The sequence below is a fragment of the Hippocampus comes genome, unplaced genomic scaffold (genome assembly GCF_001891065.2).
Source record: "Hippocampus comes isolate QL1 unplaced genomic scaffold, H_comes_QL1_v1.1 scaffold238, whole genome shotgun sequence".
NCBI lineage: Eukaryota > Metazoa > Chordata > Actinopteri > Syngnathiformes > Syngnathidae > Hippocampus > Hippocampus comes.
Genome location: NW_017806177.1, coordinates 40,277 through 63,710, shown reverse-complemented (window position 1 = coordinate 63,710; position 23,434 = coordinate 40,277). Strand labels below are relative to the sequence as shown.

The 23,434-nt window shown below is 42.9% G+C and overlaps 2 protein-coding genes across 2 annotated transcripts in view; one reads left to right on the top strand and one right to left on the bottom strand.

The window, feature by feature from the left end:
• Positions 1-23,434, bottom strand: part of coro7 (coronin 7) — a gene marked incomplete at its 5' end in the record, with an annotated part of 78,579 nt that overhangs the window by 23,708 nt on the left and 31,437 nt on the right. The gene's annotated exons all lie outside the window — the stretch shown is intronic.
• The window catches only part of vasnb (vasorin b), a 25,615-nt gene continuing 7,499 nt past the window's right edge, over positions 5,319-23,434 (top strand). Inside the window, exons 1-2 of the mRNA XM_019897382.1 lie at positions 5,319-5,647; positions 12,713-12,775. The gene's annotated coding sequence lies outside the window, so the exon portion shown is untranslated. The remainder of the gene's footprint in view (positions 5,648-12,712; positions 12,776-23,434) is intronic.

Here is a 23,434-nt window from a genome sequence, read left to right as displayed (position 1 = left end):
TGTCAAGCAGCTAAGACAAGAAGAGCTCTGACGCTGGAAGAGGGGGTAAAAGTGATCAAAATGAAAGACGGAGGAAACAAAAGACATTGTCCAAGAAATTGATGTAAGTGAAAGTGAATGCTGATCGTAAATTTCGCAATTTCTTTCCCTTTTTTTCTTTCAGCTGTATGAAGTGTGAAATAAGTGTATGCTCATACTTATGCACTATTGGAATAAAAATAAAGAGTACACATACGTTTGTGTGTGCGTGTAAACATACGTTTGTGTGTGTGTGTGTGTGTGTGTGTGTGTTTACATCTGAGATCAAATTTGCTACAGTGAAAAACCCCCTGTTGTGAAAATTTTCTTGCAGCAAACATGATTTCGTTGTAGAGGAGTTTCAGATTTAAGGGTTGCATGCTCCAAGCAGACCAGGAGAAGCTTATCCATGCTTTTATCTCCAGTAGACTTGATTATTGTAATGTTCTCCTGACTGGAGTCTCTCAGAGACCATTCAGAACACTGCAGCTCAGGTTCTTACCAGGACAAAAAGATCAGAAAATATGACTGCAGTCTGAAAGATCCTACACTGGCTCCAAGTCAGCTGTAGAGCAGATTTGAAAAATGATGCCACTGGTCGATGAATCACTGAATGACTAAGGTCCCGAAAATGTGAAATCCAGTCGAGCTCTGAGATCAACAGACTCGCGTCAATTAGTGGAGCCAAGAGTTCAAAGCAAATGTGGTGCATAAGCATTTAGCTGTTATGCTGCACGCAAATGGATGAAACTGAATTTGCCTTGAAATGTTGCTTTTAAAGGTTGTTTAACAATTATGCGAAGCGCATTGAGTTGCCTTTCATATGAAATGCGCTATATAAATAAAGCTGCCTTGTCCTCCCTAGCAAAAGTAGTAGTAGTAGCAGGCAAACTGTTAGCTTATTCTTCCTCATTGGCTCGACCCCACATTATCTTTGCCCTCTGCTCACCATGCATACCACTACCCACACTCAGTTCCAGCAGTTTTTTAGCCTCAGTGTTCCCAAAGTTTGAACTACTTTTAGTCGACCTTCCTTTCAATTTTTTTGTTAATATGTCTCGCTTATGTTAGATGTTACTTCCCAGGGGACTACGAATGTCAATTAGCTGTATGCTAACTTTGGCACATTCACCCAGGTATGTGCAAATAAACGATAAAAATTAAAAACAAATAAATAACTGGAACACTTATCCACTCATTCATTTGGCCCAATTATCAGTATGGGCACTCCACTTTATGAAATTATTATAACCTCTGTTTACAATTTCTCTGTACAGTATTAACTCCATTGACGCCAAAGCTCCATCAGCTTTTAAACACTTAAGTGGCTAACTGGGTCGACAGCATGCCAGCGCTTTACTGGCTCCCCCCGTGGCGGGTTATGGAGCCAACAAACTCCCGGCGTGGAGCTGGGAGCCCAGCACGATGACGGCACACACGGACGAGCTGTAACACACCATAAAAATGCGCCGCACGCTTCGCTGCAAGCGCCTTTGGCCGTCCAAACCACTCAGCTATTGGCAATACGTCCAGTAGTTGTTGGCAAATAGCCTTGCACTCTCGTTGAGCTCTGCATTAAATGCTTGAAAGAGCGAAAAACAACTGGGAATGAGAACTTGTGGCTGTGTCAAAAGGAGTGGAAAGACTGTATTTCCTTTAATAAGACGCTGGGTGTATCACCGACTTCAGATCAAATATACACCTCCCTCATTGAGGAGCGTCACTTTTCCCATCTGGAAAAAGATATTGACGGTTGAAAAAAAAAAAAAACAACTCGTTCACAGAAACTGTCACATTGAAAAAGAGTTGACTGCCAACTGAACTCGCTACCAAAACATCAGCAGAAAAACTAATGCCAACAATTCTTCAAAAAACGGCTTCCTTGAAACTATTGATGCTTATTGGCAGTTTAAATTTAAACCAGGAGAAAATTGTGGATTTAACCAAACCCCTTAAACGTAACGAAAGGCATAATGAGGATAATTTTGATGTTGTGGTAGGGTTATGTGAACACTATTACAGCAGCAACCTGTAGACAGAAAATATACTACGCACATGCATCTATTCTTTATCCACGACGAAGAACAACTGAGTGACAGCTGTGAAACTCTTCTCTGGGAATTATGTATTCTGCTGCCCCCTAGTGGCAAAGGCGTGAACACCAAGTCAATGATATAACTTGCTGTTGGTTAAGTGAACTGTGTCGCTGCTTTATTAAATACGTTTTACTGACATCTGATCGTTCTGTTGGTGTTTCTTTGAGCATAGCTCCATCTAGTGGATGCATTGTAGATTGCGTCTTATGATGCGCTGCGCCCAATGTATGAAAAAAATGTCAAAATAGGCCATTCATTGAAGGTGCGCCTCATAATGCAGTACGCCTTTTAGTGTGGAAAATACGGTACTGTGTTTTCATAAAGTACAATTCAACACGTTACAAAATGTGTTGTCTGATGAATTTAAATCTGTTGATTTTGCGAGGAGAATTTAACCCTTTTTTTTTTTTTTTAAACCACGCTAAAAGTTTATAAACCTTCAACAAAGACGTTCCACCGTTATGTCTTCAGCGTCGCATAACTGCGCTGCATCCCACTGAGGGACGTTTTCTTCTATTTGGATTCAAGCATGGTGACACGAGTGTGGATTTCTACAAAAACAAAACACGGCGTCACCATTTCCAAGCAGCGCACGCACAAAACGCACACGCACAAGCCGCAAAAGCGAGATAAATAAGTCGGCATAAGCTCTGCGCGGGTGCTGCGGTTGGACTGCAGTGGTTTTATCGCAGCCGAGGGTGATAACTGGTGTTTGTGAGGCTCAAACATTTGTGATTTTCCAAACGCGTAGAAGTCGCTTACGGCTGCGAAGGGTGACGTGGGGTACATGCGGAGCCTCAAGAGACTCTGGCGTGAATCCCTTTTCTCCACTTTAGACACTAATGTGAAGCAGATGTAAATGTTGGTCGTAGAGCAGCAATAAATTTGCATTTGAACTTTAGGAACTGTTTCTTTTAACTTTTATTTAGGTACATATTTTTATTCAACTCTAAGTACAGTACATTTGAATCCAATTGTTTAAGTACAGTGTTTCATTTTTCAATTTTGACAGAGACAGTGTTTAAATTGCACTTGCCATCTTGTGGTGAACTAATAGAATGCGAGGACCTAAATTTTGAAGCGCGTGCATTTTGAGGCAGTTTTGGAAACATTGCATGTTCTAGTCGTGATGTTGAGAAATTACGTTGGCTAAGTTTGTCTCCTTCGGGTGTCCGTAGCAGAAAGATGGTGGCGAAACATGGCAGCCTCCTGTAAAGTGAGGTGCGACCCATATCATAGAATTAGCGATTACTTCACTTACAATTACATACCCACATTTTTTTATTTTTTTAATACATTGATATAATGGAACTGTTTATTTTTTGGATGTCATTGAAAGTAATAGTGTTTTTTTAGAATGAATTAACTTGAAAAATCTCATTGTCCCCTTAAAGGAAGACTTTGAAATGTTAAACGGTGTTAGCAAGAGAACGCAGATTTCACCTAAATGTGGTTTCAAGAAAATTGCAGCACCGCCAAGACTAAGTTGGCGTTAGTACTATAAATAAGTCGACACGCTGCTACGTTGGTAGCATGAGTCTTGCTGTAAACGCACGATGTTATCAGATTGAAGTTATAATTTCTTGTACAATCAATTACCTTGCCTTCTGTCTCTGAGTGGTTGTTTTCCCTGGGACGCTGTTTTTCTTCAGAAAGCCAAATTGGAGGTACAAGATTGGTCAGATTTTTTTTTTCTCAGATCATATTTATCATGTCCCACTGTCATGATATAATGTCTGTTTGAACAAACATATGACAAAAGGGCATTTTTATTTCTAAAACAGCAAACTCCCCCTTCAAGCACAGTCTTAATGTTCACTGTGCATAATAGTACAAAATATTACACGAATATTTTGAGGAATAAAACCTCTGTTTCACTGAGAGGCCCATTGCGTGACCCTCTATTAACCCTTTCAGGGACAGCGGTCACTACAGTGGACAGCTTATCAAGTTATCAGGTTACGGGGTGCATGAAAGGGTTAATGTTGGTCATGACGGTGGTACTCGCCAAGTATTGTTTTTTGGGAGGTGGTAACTTTGTATAAAACAACAACGCTAATGTATTACAGATGGACGTGCAAGTGTTTATCATCGAGATGATGACTTGCAGCCTGTGCGCAGTCTCTCAGCATCAAAACCACCCGCAGCAGTGCAACTAAAAGCGCTCCTTCCGGAGATACTGAGGGTGCGGCCTCAAGCGCCACGTGCCGTGGCCTCGCTCCGTCTGATGACCCCTTCTCAGCAAGACGGCTGGTGACATCGCAACCCCTTTGCTTCCAGTGACGACTTCCACAGAAAACAGAAGCGTCGCAGCTGAGCACGCAGGCCAAGAATGGGGCAACGTGCAGCTGAAAGCAACATCGGCGGCAATACTGTGACACCAAGCGATCGTCTTTCGGGATTTTTGTCGAAACGCCGCCGCCCGTATAGACACTTAACTGCTGCTGAGACATATTACAGCTGCGGGGACAAGCGTTAAAATAGAAGTCTCGGTTCAAACCTTTGATCTGCGTGACGCATGCTTGAAAAATTGTTTGGAAAATTTCTTTCAGGGTGCTTCACTCTCAAAACAGTTGGGTAAAAAATAAAAAAATAAAAAAAATGAAAGAGAGACCAACTCTTGGTGGTATTCTTTCAAGCTATGAAGTTAGGTCAACAAACAACAGCGGTTGGAGTCGTTTTGTGGCTTATTCAATGGACCCAACTTTTTGAGTTATTCATTCAACACACAAGATATAGAGTATATTCACATTCAACATGATGAATGTGAATATAAACACCCCCCCACTGCTAAAATATTGTTTTCCAAATAGGAAGTTTTGTGCCTTTGGCCATTGAATTTCTATATCCATTTCGAAAACATGTTCAAATTGCCATTTCTGCTCTACTACAGAAAACAAACAAGTGCCACAAAAATGAAGCGACTGACGTATTTGGGGGGGCTTGGTGGACTTTATTTATGGCATACCTGTATTTATGGTATTTACGTTTTTTTACACACAACTCAGCATTTTAATTCACTGTCTGGGAAGCAGACGTGCATGAACTAACTCCAGAGCACTCGTTCAACTAAATAATAACTGTTGACAATTTTCGATGGTGATTAATGAAATGAATTCTGCAGTTGACAAACAGGAGGTAAAAAAAAACGCGCGTTCAGCAAGCAAATGGTTAAAACAAAAACAAAAAAAAAAACACACACGCAAACAATGCGTCAGGAGAGAGCAGGGAGTCTTTGAAACAGGTCGTGCGAGTGCAAGTGAGCAGAAGTGCGTCCGGAATGTGCGCTGCAAGGTGACTCTGACTCCTCCCAGCCGACAGCAAGAAGAACAAATGCGAAAGACTTTTTTTTTCTTGTTGGCGCACTCGCTCGCCACTCGAAGGCGGAGGCAGGCAGGCGAGCGCACGAGTCAAGCTCTCGTTCTGAGTTACGTTTCAGCCGCTTCGCTTTGTGACACAACGCGCCACTGGTGGACTTAAACGCTTGGATAGAAAAAATAAACTCACCAAACTAACAAAGCCGAAGTTCTGAGGTAAGACTTTTCACACCTTTTTTTTTGTCCCGCATCATCCCGCGCGTAAAACTTTCGGACGCACTGACACGTTCACTTGTGGAGCAAAAAGCCTTCGGGTGGCGTGTGGATTGCGTCAATGCTTGCGTTATTATTAAATGAATAGCGAAGTTACGCGTTGGTGGGAGCACGAAGCAGGTAGCAAGGCGTGGATGCCGGTGGGCTCCGGGCAGGGGGCGACTTTGCAGCACGCTTGCATGTCCGCGCAAGCGCTCATCACAACCGCGGGGACGTTTTTTGCTCAGGAGTCGGACTGAGGGAGCTCGGAGGCAGCGTCGGCTCGGGCGATATACAACTTCGAGGTCATAAAAGTTCGCGCATCGAACACACGTGTGCTCATCAATCCCCCCGCCCCCTCCCGCAAAAAGCAAACAAACAAAAAAAAACTTTTGGTTTCACCCTTGCATCAAAATCACGTGTTGCTTTTAAGGTCCGCTAACATGTGGGACTCTTGATGCGGGTCCTAAAGAGGCAGACATCGTATGGAAATTATTCGTCTCACGCATGACTCCAGTACCAAACACCCGCAGTGAGGATTATTAAAATGCCCGTCGCCATTCATCAGGAGCAATCTGATGAGGTTGCTACTGCCGCTGCCTCTGCTGTTCATCAGGCATTCGTGGACTCCCAAGCTGCATTGACGATAAGCTTTTTATTCGGCAGCGGCAGCAACTCCACAAGAATGCAACGAGAAAAGAGCAGAATGCGAGCAGCAGTGTGTTGGGCACCGATGTGAAATGGAATAGCAAAGTGGACTTGAACAAATACTCTTGGTACTATTTATAAGTGTGCAAGAGGCAGCAAGGATGGTTTGCAGCAAGTATCAATATGAGGAAGCGTGCGAGACAATTCGCATTTGGTTACCTAAACTGTGAGGCACCTCCTCCTGTGATCTGTTCCAGTTGTTGAACTCGTTAATTGAGCATTAAGAATTTGATGTGGAAGTGATTGATTAATTCCTTCACTTGATCATATCAACATATAAACAACAGATCACTGGAAAAGACAAAAGAAAGGAAATGGCACAGTTTACAAGCTCAAAAGGAGGAAGTCCAAAACTTTTAACCCTTGTCCGCTCTGCAATTTTGATTGAGATGAGATTCATATAAGAATAGGTGTAATGTGCAAAACGCTGTTTGAGAAATTCAATTTTGAATTGATTGTTGTTTAACGAAACAGAGGCTTTGACTTGGCTTCAACAACAGTTAACCAGCTTGCAGTGTAAAAAAAAAACTTGATTACTCATGATTCTTACACTTTTTAAACAGTTTATGAAAAAAAGCCATCAAATCACTAGTCTTGGTATTTTTTGTCATGTAAAATTATGTACATTAAAATTAAAAAAAAAAGGTAAACAAAATCAATTGAGGAAATGTGGTGAAATCAATACAATAAAAGCAACAATTAAAGTACACTGTTATGATAATATTAAAAAAATTAAATGCTAGTAATTAATATTGATTAAAAAAAAATACATTCAATTCTCAAGTTAAATTTTTGGGGGGGCCCAATTTCCTATCCTTTGTGATAAAGAGTCAAAGAATGTACATTACTAAAAACGTATCATTACTAGAAATAAATTGTGGACCAAACACAAATGTTTGTCGAAGAAAGCAACATTTTTGGCTTCCCCTTTAATTCATAGTGCTCTGAAAAAGCCATCGAAGGAGGAAAAAAAAAGTGTTAAAAGCTTAATTAGCGCAAGAAGAGTCTTCTGACCACAATCCCTCAAGCCTTCAGACAGATTAGCATCTTTTTACGCAGCCTCCCCCCCGTTCGAACAAACAGACAGGGAAAATCACATAATCCTTCCCAGGGGGCAAAACAGTAAAGTGGTCCAATCGTGGTGCACTGCTTGTCTGACAGACAAGTAGAAAATGGCTTGAAATCAGCAAGGTCGCCCACCACCGGGCTGTCGAGTAGTTGTCATTGTCACTGGAGAACTTTCCGTGCCGCGAGCGTCGCAGGGAGACGCGTGGACGCAGCTTGACGCAGCAAACAAATGCCAAGTGTGCCAAACGAGATTCGCACGGGTGCTGAAGGCGCTCAGCATCTTAGCGCCACGACACATGGCCGCACCTTGAGGGTCCCGTGTGGGCATTAGTGGCTTAACGGTTTGACACTTGTTAAAATTGGTCTGCGGATGAGAAGCTGGACTACGTTGAATTTGCCAAAAGATGCGGCTACAATCAATCAGCCATGCAGGATGTGACCACTGATATTTGGACATTTCGACTTTTATCTTCTATTTAGCTTTGCAAAATGATTCTGTGTCCAGTTATGGGACAGAAGTTGCATCGTGGTCCCATGAACTTTGTCTTCTCCGCCAGTTAGCAGCGTCTCGCACGATGCTTCAGATGGTTAAAAGTCAGGTGAGAAAGCATCGAGGTCCAGAGTAGAAATGCGGGGGAGCCGACAGGAGAGGTGGCGGCGCACTCGCACAGCGGGCCGAGTCGATGGGCCAGAAACAAAGTGAGGAATGACTCGTGTGGATGTGTTTGCTTCTCTGGAGGAAATTTGTCACAAATTTTGTGGGGGGAAGTTTTCCTAATAGAATTCTTGACTGAAAACTCATGATACCAGTGTGGTTTAAAACGTTTGGTTACATCTAAATGGGCATTTGAAAAAAGTGAAATCCCAGTTAATTAAATGCCATAAACAGCCGACAAGACAAGGCCACACTTGTAAAGAGTTGGCTGTAGGTAGCAAGCAAAACTGACAAAAGCCGCGTCATTTTGGCTGAAGACCTGACGGTAGCACTATTTAGCCTAAAAATGCTAACAGTTGAAAGCAGATCTCAACGTTGAAGTTAAACACTCCCCCGTTTGCTAACATGACCGCGGCGTAAGGAGTTAAACCAAGCAAACACTAGTCTGAAGATGGCGTTTGTTTAAACAATGGTAGTATTTTCTAGCCTGAAATGCGAACATCGAATTCACTCAAAGTGCAAGTCAAATTTCAGTTTGGAAATCTGCTGGACATGACCACAAGTGGGAAGTGTTCAGTCTTGGCATGGGCGTCAAAAACCAAACCGGTAAAAGCAGTCAGATTTTAGCTGATTGTTTGGGCCCCCAAAATGCTAACGTTTGAAAACCAATCCCATTGTGAACGTTATCAAATGGACAAAAGTGGTGCTCCCCCGTTTGCTAACATGACCGCGGCGTAAGGAGTCAAACCAAGCAAACACTAGTCTGAAAATGCCGTTTGTTTACACGATGGTAGCATTTTCTAGCCTGAAATGCGAACATCGAATTCACTCAAAGTGCAAGTCAAATTTCAGTTTGGAAATCTGCTGGACATGACCACAAGTGGGAAGTGTTCAGTCTTGGCATGGGCGTCAAAAACCAAACCGGTAAAAGCCGTCAGATTTTAGCTGATTGTTTGGGGCCCGAAAATGCTAACGTTTGAAAACCAATCCCATTGTGGACGTTATCAAATGGACAAAAGTGGTGTCATTTTCACCAACTTTTTATACAACAGCGGGATTTTGGAGCCCGAAAATGCTCACTTTTGAAAGACAGTCTCAAAATCCAAAAGCTAAATCCAGCTTGCATATGCAAGCAGACGAAGAACCCCTTCCAGGCCTGGTGTAAATATACGCACGCATGCAACAGTGGCTGCCCATTCTTGTCGTCGTGGAATTGATAGAATCGGCTTGTTGACCGTTTGAGGCCAATGAGGATTTAAGCTTGCAAGAGTTGGACGAATCGACAACAAGTCGACCAACCAACGCCCCCCCACACCCCCCACGAAAATTCCAACATAAACAAGAGCAGGAGACTGCGCGGGAGACGCACGAGGATGAGAACGACGGGACGAGAGGGAGGAGGCTCGCCCCAGAAAAGTCACCGCAAATTGCAGCGTTTTCAGTGAGGGCCCCTCACGTAAAAAAAAGAAAAAAAAAAAGAGCTCTTAATCTAAAGCTGTAATTAGCTTAGGGCAAACCAGACCTTACTCGACAAAAACGCACACAGCCACAGGAGTGCACACGCACGCAGTGATTTATTTAGTCATTCAGGGGCCAGGGAAAGCACAATCGGATACTAAACTTGCCAAGATTTTGAATATTAATGTTTATCAGTCAGAATTTGAGAAAAGTGTCCTGAGCTAAATACTGTAAAATCCCTAAAATACCTCAATATCTATCAATCTAATTCGATCTATAACCGATCGCAAATATGGTCGCCAACAATTTTAAATGGTCTCAAACAGTTTTTCTTATCCATCCATCCATTTTCTGATCCACTTTATCCTCACAAGGATGGCAGGGGGTGCTGGAGCCTATCCCAGCTGTCTTCGGGCAGTAGGCGGGGGACACCCTGAACCATCCACCCTGAACCATCCACACTTCCATTGGTTGCCAGCCAATCGCAGGGCACACATAGAGGAATAACCATCCACACTTCCACCTAGGGACAATTTTGGGTGTTCAATCAGCCTGCCATGCATGTTTTTGGAATGTGGGAGGAACCCGGAGTACCCGGAGAAAACCCACGCAGGCATGGGGAGAACATGCAAACTCTAAGCGGTTACTCCAGTGGACAGGTTCGAGGGTGCATGAAAGGGTTAAAAATTTGGACATTTTAAAATTTGTGAATAAAGCCTAAAACACTAAATACTTTAAATCCAAAACCACTCTATTAATCAGTTTTTATGAGATATTCGGCAGCCTCCTGGAAATCTTGACGCCCCAGCCAATTGTCTGTCTTTGCCTACACTGGAAAAAAAAGGCATGTTGAATTTTTTTCCATTTTATTTCTTGCACCAACTAAGATCATCTGGATCCACGTACATTTTTTCTAAGTTGACTTAAAAAAACGGATCCAAACCCAAAAGATTCTATTGCATGCAGCTGCCTGACAAAATATAATGGAGTCAATTCAACACCCCATTCTTTTCACTGAAATGCCAAGTCGGTCTCCGTCCACGCACAAATCGCCAAATCTATTTGACTACTCAACCGAAACTAGAAACAACAGATCAGCCTTTGAGAGCCAGGTCAAATATTTAACCGCTCGCTATCAATAACGGATTAGAAAGCAAGCAAAAGGCCGGCGCTACCGGCAACATGAGCGCGATGGGCGAGAGAAGACTACCCGGGAGGCTCGGACGGGTCATTTGCTCATCATTTCAAACCACTGCCACAGGAAACAAACACTCAATAGGTGACTTGACAGGCAGCGACTGGACTGGAAAATAAATAAAGAAATAAAGAAATCACATTTTTGGGTGTGACATTTTTACCTGTCACCGAAGTGTCGAAAAAGGAAGGTCACCACTTTGATAGAAAAAAAATCCACTTGCGAGTCATAAATTGAAAACAATGCAATGAAAATATGACCACTTTTTTAAGCTAACTCCAGGTCCCCCAGTATCTTCTTCTCATGCCCTTATTTTAACACTGACGGCTCCATCTTTGGGGTTGTTGTCACAAAAAGCTCAAGAAAAATCCAACAAGGGAGTGAGTACCACTGTGTTTCTTGAAAAAGAGCAACGGGGAGCCTCATTGTATTTAATTGCTGGCGGCTCAGATGTTTTGGGAGGTTCGCATGACGGAAACGTGGAGCTTCTGCACTTGCATCGACAGAGTTAAAAATTTGCATATCATTTGCCTTTCAAGAGCAGTTCGACACTTACTTTGGCAACCTACACATGCACGCACACACTCACTCAGCGGCAGAGGGTGACGGAAACAACAGATCAGCCTTTGAGAGCCAGGTCAAATATTTAACCGCTCGCTATCAATAACGGATTAGAAAGCAAGCAAAAGGCCGGCGCTACCGGCAACATGAGCGCGATGGGCGAGAGAAGACTACCCGGGAGGCTCGGACGGGTCATTTGCTCATCATTTGAAACCACTGCTACAGGAAACAAACACTCAATAGGTGACTTGACAGGCAGCGACTGGACTGGAAAATAAATAAAGAAATAAAGAAATCACATTTTTGGGTGTGACATTTTTACCTGTCACTGAAGTGTAAAAAAGGAAGGTCACCATTTTGATAGAAAAAAAATCTACTTACGAGTCATAAACTGAAAACAATGCAATGAAAATACAACCACTTTTTTAAGCTAACTCCAGGTCCCCCAGTATCTTCTTCTCATGCCCTTATTTTAACACTGACGGCTCCATCTTTGGGGTTGTTGTCACAAAAAGCTCAAGAAAAATCCAACAAGGGAGTGAGTACCACTGTGTTTCTTGAAAAAGAGCAATGGGGAGCGTCATTGTATTTAATTGCTGGCTCAGATGTTTTGGGAGGTTCGCATGACGGAAACGTGGAGCTTCTGCACTTGCATCGACAGAGTTAAAAATTTGCATATCATTTGCCTTTCAAGAGCAGTTCGACACTTACTTTGGCAACCTACACATGCACGCACACACTCACTCAGCGGCAGAGGGTGACGAAGACGTGTGCGCTGACTCAGGGCTGATGTATGCAAAAGTGAAGCAAGGTCTCAATCGCAAGCAGGTTGAGCGAGTGGCGGGCTCATCCGAAACGCCAAGTCTGTTTTTCTCATTCGCTACCGGAGGTCTTCCAACCGGCGGAGACGATCGTTGGATGTAGGGGGATAAAAATAAATTGCAATCGTAATGTTGACGAGAAACAAATCGCAATTTCAAAAGGGTGGCGGACAGATTTACGGGAGAGCCTTTGTGCCAGCTTTTTTTGGATCGTGACGCAATACCTGAAGCAGCAGGTGTGAAGAGCGACAACAAACTTCAACGAAGCGTCCTGCGGCGTTGATGGACTTATGACAAGGCATCAAGTTGGCAGAGCCCACAGTAGTCGGCCTGCATTCTTCCGCTCTGTCACTCGCTTCAGCTGCCAGCGCTCAGCCTCTCTGGCACACACGCACGCACGCACACGCACAGCTGGAAGCACTGGAGAGAAGAGGGAGGAAAAAAAAAATGTCCTCTTTCACCTCCAGGCAATGAACGATTCATGGCAAAAGGCCAGCCTTTAAAAAAAAAAAAAAAGAGCATGGTTGCCACATGGGCTTGATTGTCTCTTTTGGTGTTTGTAGGTGACCACGTCCCGAAATCGAGCAAAGTGGAAGCGACGCCCGAGGAGGACGCGACTTTACCGGGTGAGTGAGCAAACAATGAAATGCTTTGTTGCTCCACCTGGGAACTTTATCCATCTGGCCCAAATGTATCTTCGAGATTAGGAGTGTACCTAATGTTGCGGCCAGCGATAGTTGTTTTTCTACCTAGCATTTAACCACGAAAACATTTCTTTCAAGTAACACTACATTTGCACATTTATCTCACTACATTTGGAAATTCATGCATAGTAATGATGTTCTAGCACTAAAAATCAAAATATCTCTTTGTCCATTTTAGCCATTTCCAACCAACTTTATAAAGTTGCATCTGTTGGATTAGAAAGGCAGCAATATGGAGCGTGTATGTTGACCATTTATAGCTGCTAGATTTTGGGTCTGTGTGGGATTTAAAGACGCACGAACACACACGCGCGTACGTGTGTACATGCTCAGCCTGGGGCGCCTGGACGCACATGGCTAACTCTCACTAATTGCTTTGGGACTTCCTCCAGCCTCTTCTGCTCAGTGAGGAGGGCGAGGGGGCGGGGCAAAGAGAGCCAGGAGAGCGTGGGCGGGGGAGGTACTTTTACTTTCGCTGTTGACTTGTGGTGAAGAGCCACACACACACACACACACACACACACACACACACACACACACACACACACACACACACACAGGCATTCCTCAAGTTGAGGAATCTGTAGATGGTGTGTCAGCTTGCTTCCTGGACAATATTTGCCATGGAGAGCATACAATGTGTCAGTGTCAGCAGGCGAGAAAAAGTCCAACATTTGTCTGTTCTAAAAAAGGTGCGTGTTTTTTGTCCATCCTCGGGCCATACAAGCATTGACGACGAGTGGACCCAAATAGGTGGTAAATTACGAGTGGATGTAGTTGAGATGCTGAGTTTGCCCCCTGAAATGCAGTACATTCACCGTTGCCAACTCGATTGCATTCTTGAGTAATCTTTTTTGTCATGTTTTTTTTTTTTAATTTTTTTTTTTACTTAGTACTAAATAGTTTCCGGTACTGACTGCAATGCAATGTGTATGTACACAGACACAATAAGATTTTCTGTACTTTTTTTTGGAAAGAAAAAAAAAAAAAAACATCCCTCAAGTTGTCACGTAATGTGAATCATTCAAGTTATATCTCCTGCCTTCAAGTTAAAGGGCATAAACTGTTGCTCATCAACATGGACACAACACCACCGCAAAATCACGACAATCGCAAAAGATATAACCGGCCCCCGCAAATTAATTACACTTCAAATGAATAATACGGTGCCGGCGCCAGACGTGAAAATCAAAGTCTGTGCTCACGCCGATTCTCCCGGCCAGACAAAAAGCCTTTCATACTTCACCAGAGCAAATGAGTGATACATCATTATCTTTTTCAAAGCTGTTAGAGCCATCAGTGCTGCAGTATTAAAAAAAAAAAAAAAACTGAGCCAAATAGGCTCTCTGATAAGCGGAAATTCATCTGCACACATGCTTACTTTCATGCCTAGCGCTTCCTTCCGGAGAGAAGCCATCCCATTTTGAGCAAAACAGGCTTACTCAAATGTATCGAACCTAAACTAGTTGCACCCGTGATTGTCCAAACATCAGCCAGACTTTCAATCTTGAGGCGACAAAATGCTGCATGGCTCCCACAGAGTGATGGAAGAGCCAAGAGTTTCACAACACTTCTCAAACAGTTCAAGCATCCAAGACAGTAAATGGACCCCCCCCGCCCCCCAAGCCATTTTCAACAATTTTCAATTGTTTAATAATGTGGCAAAATAACAGACATGGGGACGGATGGTTCAATAGTATTGAGTGAAAAAATATTCAATTGGCCAGATTTGGAGATACAACTTTTCAGCCCGCCAGTGAGAGCATTTACACACAAAAAAAAGCACTTATTGACATTCATGGCAATATTTAAAGCAAGCAAGTTTTTTTTGCAGAGTTGTTTTATAGCTTTTAACTGGGCCAGCCAATACAAGCGACAACAGTTCCGTAAACTCTTATTTCCTTGCTGCGATGTGTGGGAAAGCAAATGTTCACAATTGCATAACTCACAAGATTTCAATGTTCAACATGAAAAAGGTCGTAAAATGTGAGGTGGATGTAGTTGAGATGGGCTTTGGCATCACGCCATCTAAAGTAAACAATCGAAGAGTTAGCTCTTGGTGTTCATACTTCTGCTTCAGGGGAAAAGAGGAGGAACAAACAAAGGTGCACCCGAACACAGGTAAATACTGCTGAGCACTTTTTGACAGGTCACCACAGGAAGGCTGAACACATACACACATAAACGCGCACGTAAGAGACACGCGCATTCTGAATGACATGTCGTAACGGATGTGTGGATTATGAGCAAACACTCTGGCTCTTTCTTCAAAATGCCATTCTCGCTACAATAATAAACTGTCATTCATTGGTGTCAAGTTGTGTCCCGCAGGGGTCCGTCTTAGTCCCCCCAAAAAATAATGGTATGAACCTCTTAGAAAGCCACGTATCAATATGGACATTGCTTGCAGAAAATCTTTTAGCTGGTCATGTCAAATCAATGTGATGCCAGCCAGATATCATTCAAGGAACAAACGCATGAACGGCGTCATAAGAGGTCTCGACCTTCAACTTCCTCATGATATCCAAACTGTAAAAAGTTATGTCAAAACATGTGATGCATTTGGAGCGAAGCGCGACTAACTGAGTATCATTATATAAAGGGAACGCTTTCATTTCATGCTCGCATCACGCTAAAGACATTGCCAAATTCTTCCAGCACATCATCATCCCATTATCCTCTTTAGAATATTTCAGCAGCTTTGCTGAATTTGCCATGACACATTGAGAACTTTTTTGGGACTTTCTGTGGTCGTCAAAGATTTCCACTTCTCCGACCTGCTTCGGGCTAATGGCGATGTGGAGGGTTTTGACGGATTGTCGATGACGGATGTGTTTTACAAGCTCGATAGCAACGCTGGCACAGGAGTGCACTGGCTTTTGTTGACTTTACGCCGGCTTGTCACGTCACTGCCAAATAGCTTCAGCCATCAAGTTACTCCTACTTACACATCACGATGAAAAGACGCGGTAGTCTTCCCTTTGGGAATGTCCCGCCGTTTTTCTGCCGCTGGGTGCCTGCGCGCTGGCACTGTATCAAACTGTTTCGCAATCAATCCCCTCATGACCTTCCGCTTATCTCATTTCATGTTCATCTCGTGTCGGGAGGGTGGAAGGACTTGAAAAATGACAAACGGTTGTTCTTGGAAAAGCAAGTGGGCAGAAAAAGAGGCCCTGAAAAACAGGTAGAGCTGCACATTGGCACGCTTGAAATTGTGTGATCCAGGAAAAAGGGGGAAAAAAAATACCTCACACCACTTATCTCTCTCTTCAATCATTTCTCGTCATTGCCACCTTGCACAATAGAAATAATTATAATAGACAATAAATAATCTCCCCCCTCACCCCCAAGATCCACGCCGCGCTCTGTCAGACATTTGTCATGCAATCAATTTCTTGCATTTATCCCTTTATCCACTATTATGGGCAGAAGCTTGCACTACTTAAATTAACTACAGAAGAATAATCCACAGAGTTGTTAAAAAAAAAAAAAAAAAAAAATTAAAGTCCACCGGATGCACACCGCATGTTATCAAATAAAAGTGATTGCTCCTCGAATAATTTTAAAAAATAAAAGGCATGGACACAATGTACGAAGAAACTATCATTTCATTAATACAATCGCTCCTCTCTCCAGTGACTCATGATAAAAGGTACCTTGTATAATAGGATTAAACAGGAGAACTAGAAATAATCCCCAATTAAAGTCAAAGACGGGTGCATGCGTGATGTACAGTCAGACCTCTTTAACGTACCCCATTTATGTTTTTACCCCTAGAACGTTCACATTTCCCGATTTCGACAAGTCCCGATTTCACGTAATTCATTTTCCATTTGCCGATTTTGCTTACAACGAACAACTTTATAATGTAAGAGTCACGAGTGAAAATGCCTTCGTTACAAACGAACCGTGGGAAGCTATCCGCCGCCGCGACCTAGCTTATGAACAAAATGTACAACGCGGGAATCCCCTCCGCTGCTCAGCAACGCTACTGATTGAGTCGGTTCATCGTTGTACTTTCTGCCGTAACTCACGGAGGCACGGCGCGGTCCTTAGCACACGGTCTGAAAACATGTCTGGTAAACGGAAGCAAATCTCGCTGTCTGTGAAGGCTAAAATTGTCTGTCAATTTCGAAAGGGAGTCTCCCCGACGAAGCTCAGCCGCGACTTGGCAAAGTCAATGATTTTGACAATCTGTAATGGCAACAAAATCATGGCAGAGTTCGAAGCCAACACATTGAAAGATGATCGTACGCGGCTTTGGGGCGTGGCACATCTTCAACTGGAGAAGGCACATTTCATTTGCTGGCTAAATGTTTTCAGAGTAGGAACGCTAATGTCTTTGGAAATCATTTTTTTTCTTCATACTGTATACTTGTATTTGTAATTGACATGTTTATACTGTAATATATTACATGTTTATGTTTTTACATCTATAAATGTTCATATTATACATCGTAGTCGGTGGCCATTTTATTGGAAATGGTGACAACCAACTACCATTATAACATAGATTCCTTCGAGGTACACGAGGTTCGACTGAACTGCGATATGCGGCCACTCCTCTCACTAGATATGAAGATAAATAGGCAGAACAACAAAAATAATCCACATATTAAAAAAAATAAAACTTGAAATGTACACTTCGTCAAGAAGTCATTCATAAAATGGCTGTAAAGCGATTATTCCTCATCAGTTAGCTAATAATCGTGGGCGAATTGTACAACAGAAATAAGGCTACAAATGATCCTCAGAGCTCAAAAAAGAAAAAAAAAAAAAAAAGAAAAAAAGCCTAAAGCCAAATGTGAGTAGGCAGAATGTCTCAGTTTACAGTGGCATAGTGCTGCTTTCATTCTGCACTGGAGTATTGTGTTTATTCGGAGGCAAGCGCTCAGACATAACAGATTGTTGAGACTTAATGAACACGCCTGTCAAGCCATGTCTAACAGTAACCACAGTGTCCCACACTTAGACCAAGTGAAAGGTGAACTGTCGGCCACGGCGCTCAGCAAACTGTTTGCCTCAAAAGGCCCACCTTTTGAATATCCTCGAGGTTCTTCGCCTGAGTTGCGAGCGCTTTTCAATGTCTTGGATGTTTTCATTACGAGTGGGAGTTGGCCACTGGGGGCAGTATACGGACAGCCATACAGATGTATACGGATAGTTTCAGCAGTTTTTTTTTCTACTTTAAATTTTTTTCTTCCCCCAGAGGATCAAACACAAATATGCTTGTGAGATCGTCATATTGTCTGTTACGTGGGCCCAAAGCGTTCTAACACTATTTATGGCGCTGTGTACTGCGTGTTAGCATTAAGCTAGCAGAAGGCCAATTTGTCTGGTTGGTTGTTTAGTTTGACAGTAAACTTCAACTAAGAAAGACATTTGACAGCTTGAAGCCTCTTTTTTTATTAATGCTTTGAAGAATGGTTGTAATTCTGTTTCCTCCACTTTTTGCTCTGTGTCCAGGTTCAATTTGTGAATGTAGCATATTGAAGTTTCACAGCGGCCAGTGGATGCCTCAATTATTGTCTATGTGGCCCAAGGAGGAAAACATTTGGGCGCACCCGCCGTAGGTGCCAAGGAAGACAAACAGAGAGCTAGGAGTCATATTTGCACGATGTGTGTTCCAAGAGGAACGCGCCCGAGGACATATACGCTTGTGACACTGTTTATCTGGCGCCGGGCTGTCAGCCTGTCAGCCCGCCGGTCCTGCTGTCAGTCAGTGTGCCTGCGTGTGACGCCTGACACGCCCTGGCTGTGTTGAGCTGAGCTCATGTTTCAGCAGACAATAAGGGACGCGTGGTGTCGATGGCCTGCATGACAAGCGACTGTGGTCCTCCACTTACACGTAACAACACAGGGATTATTGATCCTGTTCTTCAAAAGGCCTTGTGCATGCACGTGTTTACTGTTCAGAGATATTTATGAGCAGAAATTTTCATCTGCTGCTGGTGTATGTTTATCTAAAGGAGGCTACACACACAACTACTTTTGAACATCTTAGATTTATTTAAATTTGAGAAACTCCACATTAAAAAAAAAAGTGAAAACAGAAGAGGCTAGGCTAACTGCTAACTCGCAAACTCTTCTTGTCATTTTCATTGTGACGACCGACTCCAAAGACAAAGTTATTCAAATTTTAGTGGTGCCGCTCTGTGAAGTAAACTAGCTTCAAAGTTGGAAGCAGTTGGGGGGGGGGGGGTAAACAAATCAGGCACTTGTCCGTGGTTCAGCCGATATAAGTGTAGATCTCACACACACACACCAAACCACAGGACAGTTGGCCAGGACAATCTTTCAGAGACACCCAATAATCAGGCCTTTGCTGATTTTGATCGGAAGAGAGGAAAAAAAAGAGAGAAAAAAAATCTTAAATTGGTAGATTACACGGCCCGAGCAGAAAGGCCAAGTAGCCACTGCTTCTCGGTGGGTTCCCTGGGGTCATTTTGTTTACAGACGGCGAAACGCCCCAAGAGGATGCTGTGACAAGAAAAAAAAAAATGATGAAAGCCAAGGTTGTCTTGTGGTGGACTTGGGACTTTCATGTCTGTGTAAGATGAGAACCTCACTTTGGAGATCTCTGACAAGATCTACCTAAAAATTAAAAAAGAGGACTATGACCTCAGCTGTGGTCCGTCTCAGGGTGGGGTGAGATGATGAAAGACGGCCCGCTAAGACACAAACAAGAGGACGATAAAAACTGGAGCCACTTTTGCCTTTAAAAGGAGACCATATCAGGTCTAGGAGTTACTTCCTTCAGACTTGTTCCAAAGGGTTTTGGATTTCCCCAACGCTTATTTCAGACAACGACAACAAGAGCGGGCTTCAGGTGTGAGGAGTGTGTGTGTAACCTGATCTGTGAGAGTCTGTGTGCATGTGTGTGTGATGTCAAACAAGACTTTTTATCTCTGTTGTCTGAGGTCACAGAACACAAAGTAATTGTGGAAGCTCCAATCTGAGCCTGATCTTTCACCTCAAGGCGTGCCCCCCCCCTTCCTCCCTTACCCTCAAATCCCCAAAACCCCCACACGTCTTTCCGCATCAATGAGCTTTTCCAGCATGATGATAGCTGATGAAATGAAAATGGTCGACACATGCGTTACTCCCCAAAACTAGCCTATGGGCTTTCGTGTAAATCTTGTAAACACCAGTGATTATTCTAACCCTTTAAAATTGGATTAGTTTATCATGCAGAGTGCGGAAAACGTCTGTAGTTAGACAAAAAAAAAAGACATCCATTGACTTCATCTAGCACTTATTTTATATCCCACTCGGTCGCTGCAAGGCAATCCACGTTGCTAGCCACCAGCTAGCTTGTAAGCTAACAGGCTTGGGCCAATGAATAAGAATGAAATAACTCGCAATTGCGCCAGATAACCAGAAACGCGAACAACAGCACTCAAGGTCTCATATTTTGGGGTACTCATGCCTGGACACCCAAGGGTGTCACTGGGTGCTGTTTTGGTCATTGAAAAAAAATTAGGAAAACGGAAATGGCGAAAAACACTTTGAATGCCACAACAGTTTATTTTTTCTCGAAAAACAAATGTCTAAATTCACTTTAAAGGGTCTTGAAGTGTCCCAAATTGAAACGGTGTTGTAAACGATTGCATGAGTGAGGGTGAAAATAAATGCGGGATCAAAATTTGTATTTTCAATGACTTTCAATTGGAAAACCGTGTTGCGTGTTAGACACATTTCAGGTGCAGGCAGCATTTCGAATGAAATAAATATTGAGATTTAGAAAGCTTGATTCACTCTCACAGGGCAATTTATCTTTGTAACTGCACAATTTTTGGCACAGCCCTTGTGTTGGACTGCATCCATTAAGCAGCCCCAAAACGAAATCTTAATAAAAATGACTGCTTCAGTTTCTCTTAGGCTAAATGAAAGCAAATTGTAAATGCAAATGATTAGTCCACTGTTCCAAGTGAAACGGCCAGCGAGCGCCTCTGTCGCTCATGCAAATCTCGACGCTCCACTTTACAGCCTCTAATAATGAAAACAAAAATGTCTCAACACAGAAAACAAAAACCCAGTTGTCTTAACCACAAATTATGCAGTGAAAAGAAGACACGCTAATAAGTCAGTAAACAGTGACATTTCGATGATTACAATGTGCGTTCGTTGATGAATGTTGGTAATAAATTATCAATCAAAGCATCGGAACAACCGCTGTGGTTTCTGGGTGAGTACTCAAAAACACGCAAAAGCTGTCATCGCACTTCACTCCAAACTGTAGCATCTATCCTATAGCAACATCCATGACTAAAGCTCTTGGCAGGAGATAATCAACTGTTAGACCAAACAGTTGCCATTTTTTTTTTTTGTTTTTTGTTTTTTTTCATGTAAACAGGTACAACCGGTGACGGATCGTAATCTGAGAAATGCAACGGCTCCCGCCACGAGCACATACTTGGCGGTCCTTCATTAACATAGCAGACATATTCACGCTCAACCTCGTGTGGCATGTGTGCGCTGGAGGTACACCTGGAGGAGTGTTTTTGCGAGATACCGCTTCCCCTAATCTTTATTTATCCCCGTTCATCCTCACCAAATCTCGCTCGTCCGTCCCAAAACCTCTCCCGACCCCTTTGTCATGTTGACACGTAACCCCGCCGGATTACGGATAACAAGGTCCAGCTGTGGTAGCGGACGACGCTGACAGTGGAGAAGGGGATGGGAAAAATGGAGGAAATCGTGGAAAAGGAGGCTCGGGGGGGAGAGAGGTGGGGGTGGATTGGATCAGTTTGACCAATTCTCTGCATTTTGCTGGATGACAAGCGCGTATGTCACATTTAGAATTTCTTTTCAGGAGAAATAAAAACAGTCTGAGGTCAAAGTTACAATCACTTGTCAACGTCCACTGAAATTGAACCCAGTGTATACTGTCAATTCAAAGTTAAATAAATCAACATACAGTTTATGACAGAAAACTGTTCCTGTAACGGCGATGTAACCCAAATTTGGACCCAAGTCTGACCTCTTGGAAGTCCATCACTACCCCAGTGGGGGAAGATGCCATTCCAGGGATTACAGTGATACCTCTACTTACGAACGTCTCTTCATATGAAATTTTCAAGTTATGAAATGTCTCAACAGGAAAACATTGCCTCTTGTTACAAAAGAAATTTCAAGATACGAAAGGTAAAAATACACTACGGGCTGCTATTCGCAGCTCCGAGTTTCCTGAATGCAACATACTTATAGCTGCTCTGCCATTGGCTATTACCTAGCATCTTCCTGGCATCCCATTGGCTAAGAGGGACTTCTACCCTATGGTCTATATGTGTAAATAGATAGATTTGCATTGATGCGGCATCCTCGTCATTCGCCCAGGAGGTGTTCCGATAGTTTTATGTACATGTGAATCACCCAGGAAAAGGGTTCACCAGTCGGGCGATCGCTCACTATGCTACAGTTTGCCTTGAACATTTTCGAAGGATTGTTATAAGCTGACAAAAGCAAATGTCGTTGGATCAGATTTTTACAAAACGGCAGCCAAAAACCACTTCTGAGAGAGAACATGAACTGAAGACGACAAAAAACAATGAGGACGTAGTTAAAAGTTAAATGACCATAATTTTAATTCTTTATTCTTTGTTTTTTACGTTATGCACAACTCTCTTTTATTGTGCATTAATCTAATTGTAACATGTATTTGCTACATATTTTAATAAATCTTTATGCTTTCGGAAACATTTATGTCAAAATTTTGGGGGGCTTGGAACGAATTAGGGCATTTACATGGAAAACGCGTCTCTACTTTAAAATTTTCTAGTGAAGAAATTTCTTCCAGAACCAATTAATTTCGTAAGTAGAGGTACCACTGTATTTGGATAAAAGGATTTTAGATCAACATAAATCATGAAAAGCAAGTAAGTAACCGAATGGGCCATATTCGTCTTCTGGAACCTCGAAACGTCTATCAGTACAATTGTAAAACATTTCATGGCTAACAAAATCTGCGTATTTATACTTTAATCAATCTTTTGTTTGGGCACTTTGTTCTTTCAAGCAAAGTAAGAGAGGTCTTCACCTGCGTGTGAGGTTCTGCTCATCTCTGAGGCAAAAAGTGAATGAGGTGGCGTTTAGAATTACCAGAAGCGGTGTTTTGAAGGACAATTTTATTGGTTGCACATGGCAGAGAAAAGCCAGACACTTATTTTCTTCACAAGTCAAATTTGTACCCCCAACCTCATTTGGGTCACTTTAGTCCTTTCCATTCATTTTCCAAACAGTGTCTGGTTCTGGGACGTGTCAGTTTTATGACGGACAGCTTGCAATCATTCAGCCAAGTACCTTTCTTTGCCCACGTTAACAAGGTAACAAACCCGAGGCTTTCCACGTGGGGATGACTGACCTCGAGAAACCATAACACCGTACATTATGCCTGAACGCACATGCCGAAAGCCATTACTCCTTTGTGAGTTCAAATCCCCAAAGGAGAAGGCGCCTCTTTAATGGGAGAGGGCCTTATGCGGCGTGCACTCTTATTCCCCGGACTGCGACTTGGCTCGGTGCCCTCTCGCAGTCTCTTGTCCGGCCAGCAAAAATTACGCAAGCGCAGAGTGGCCCGTA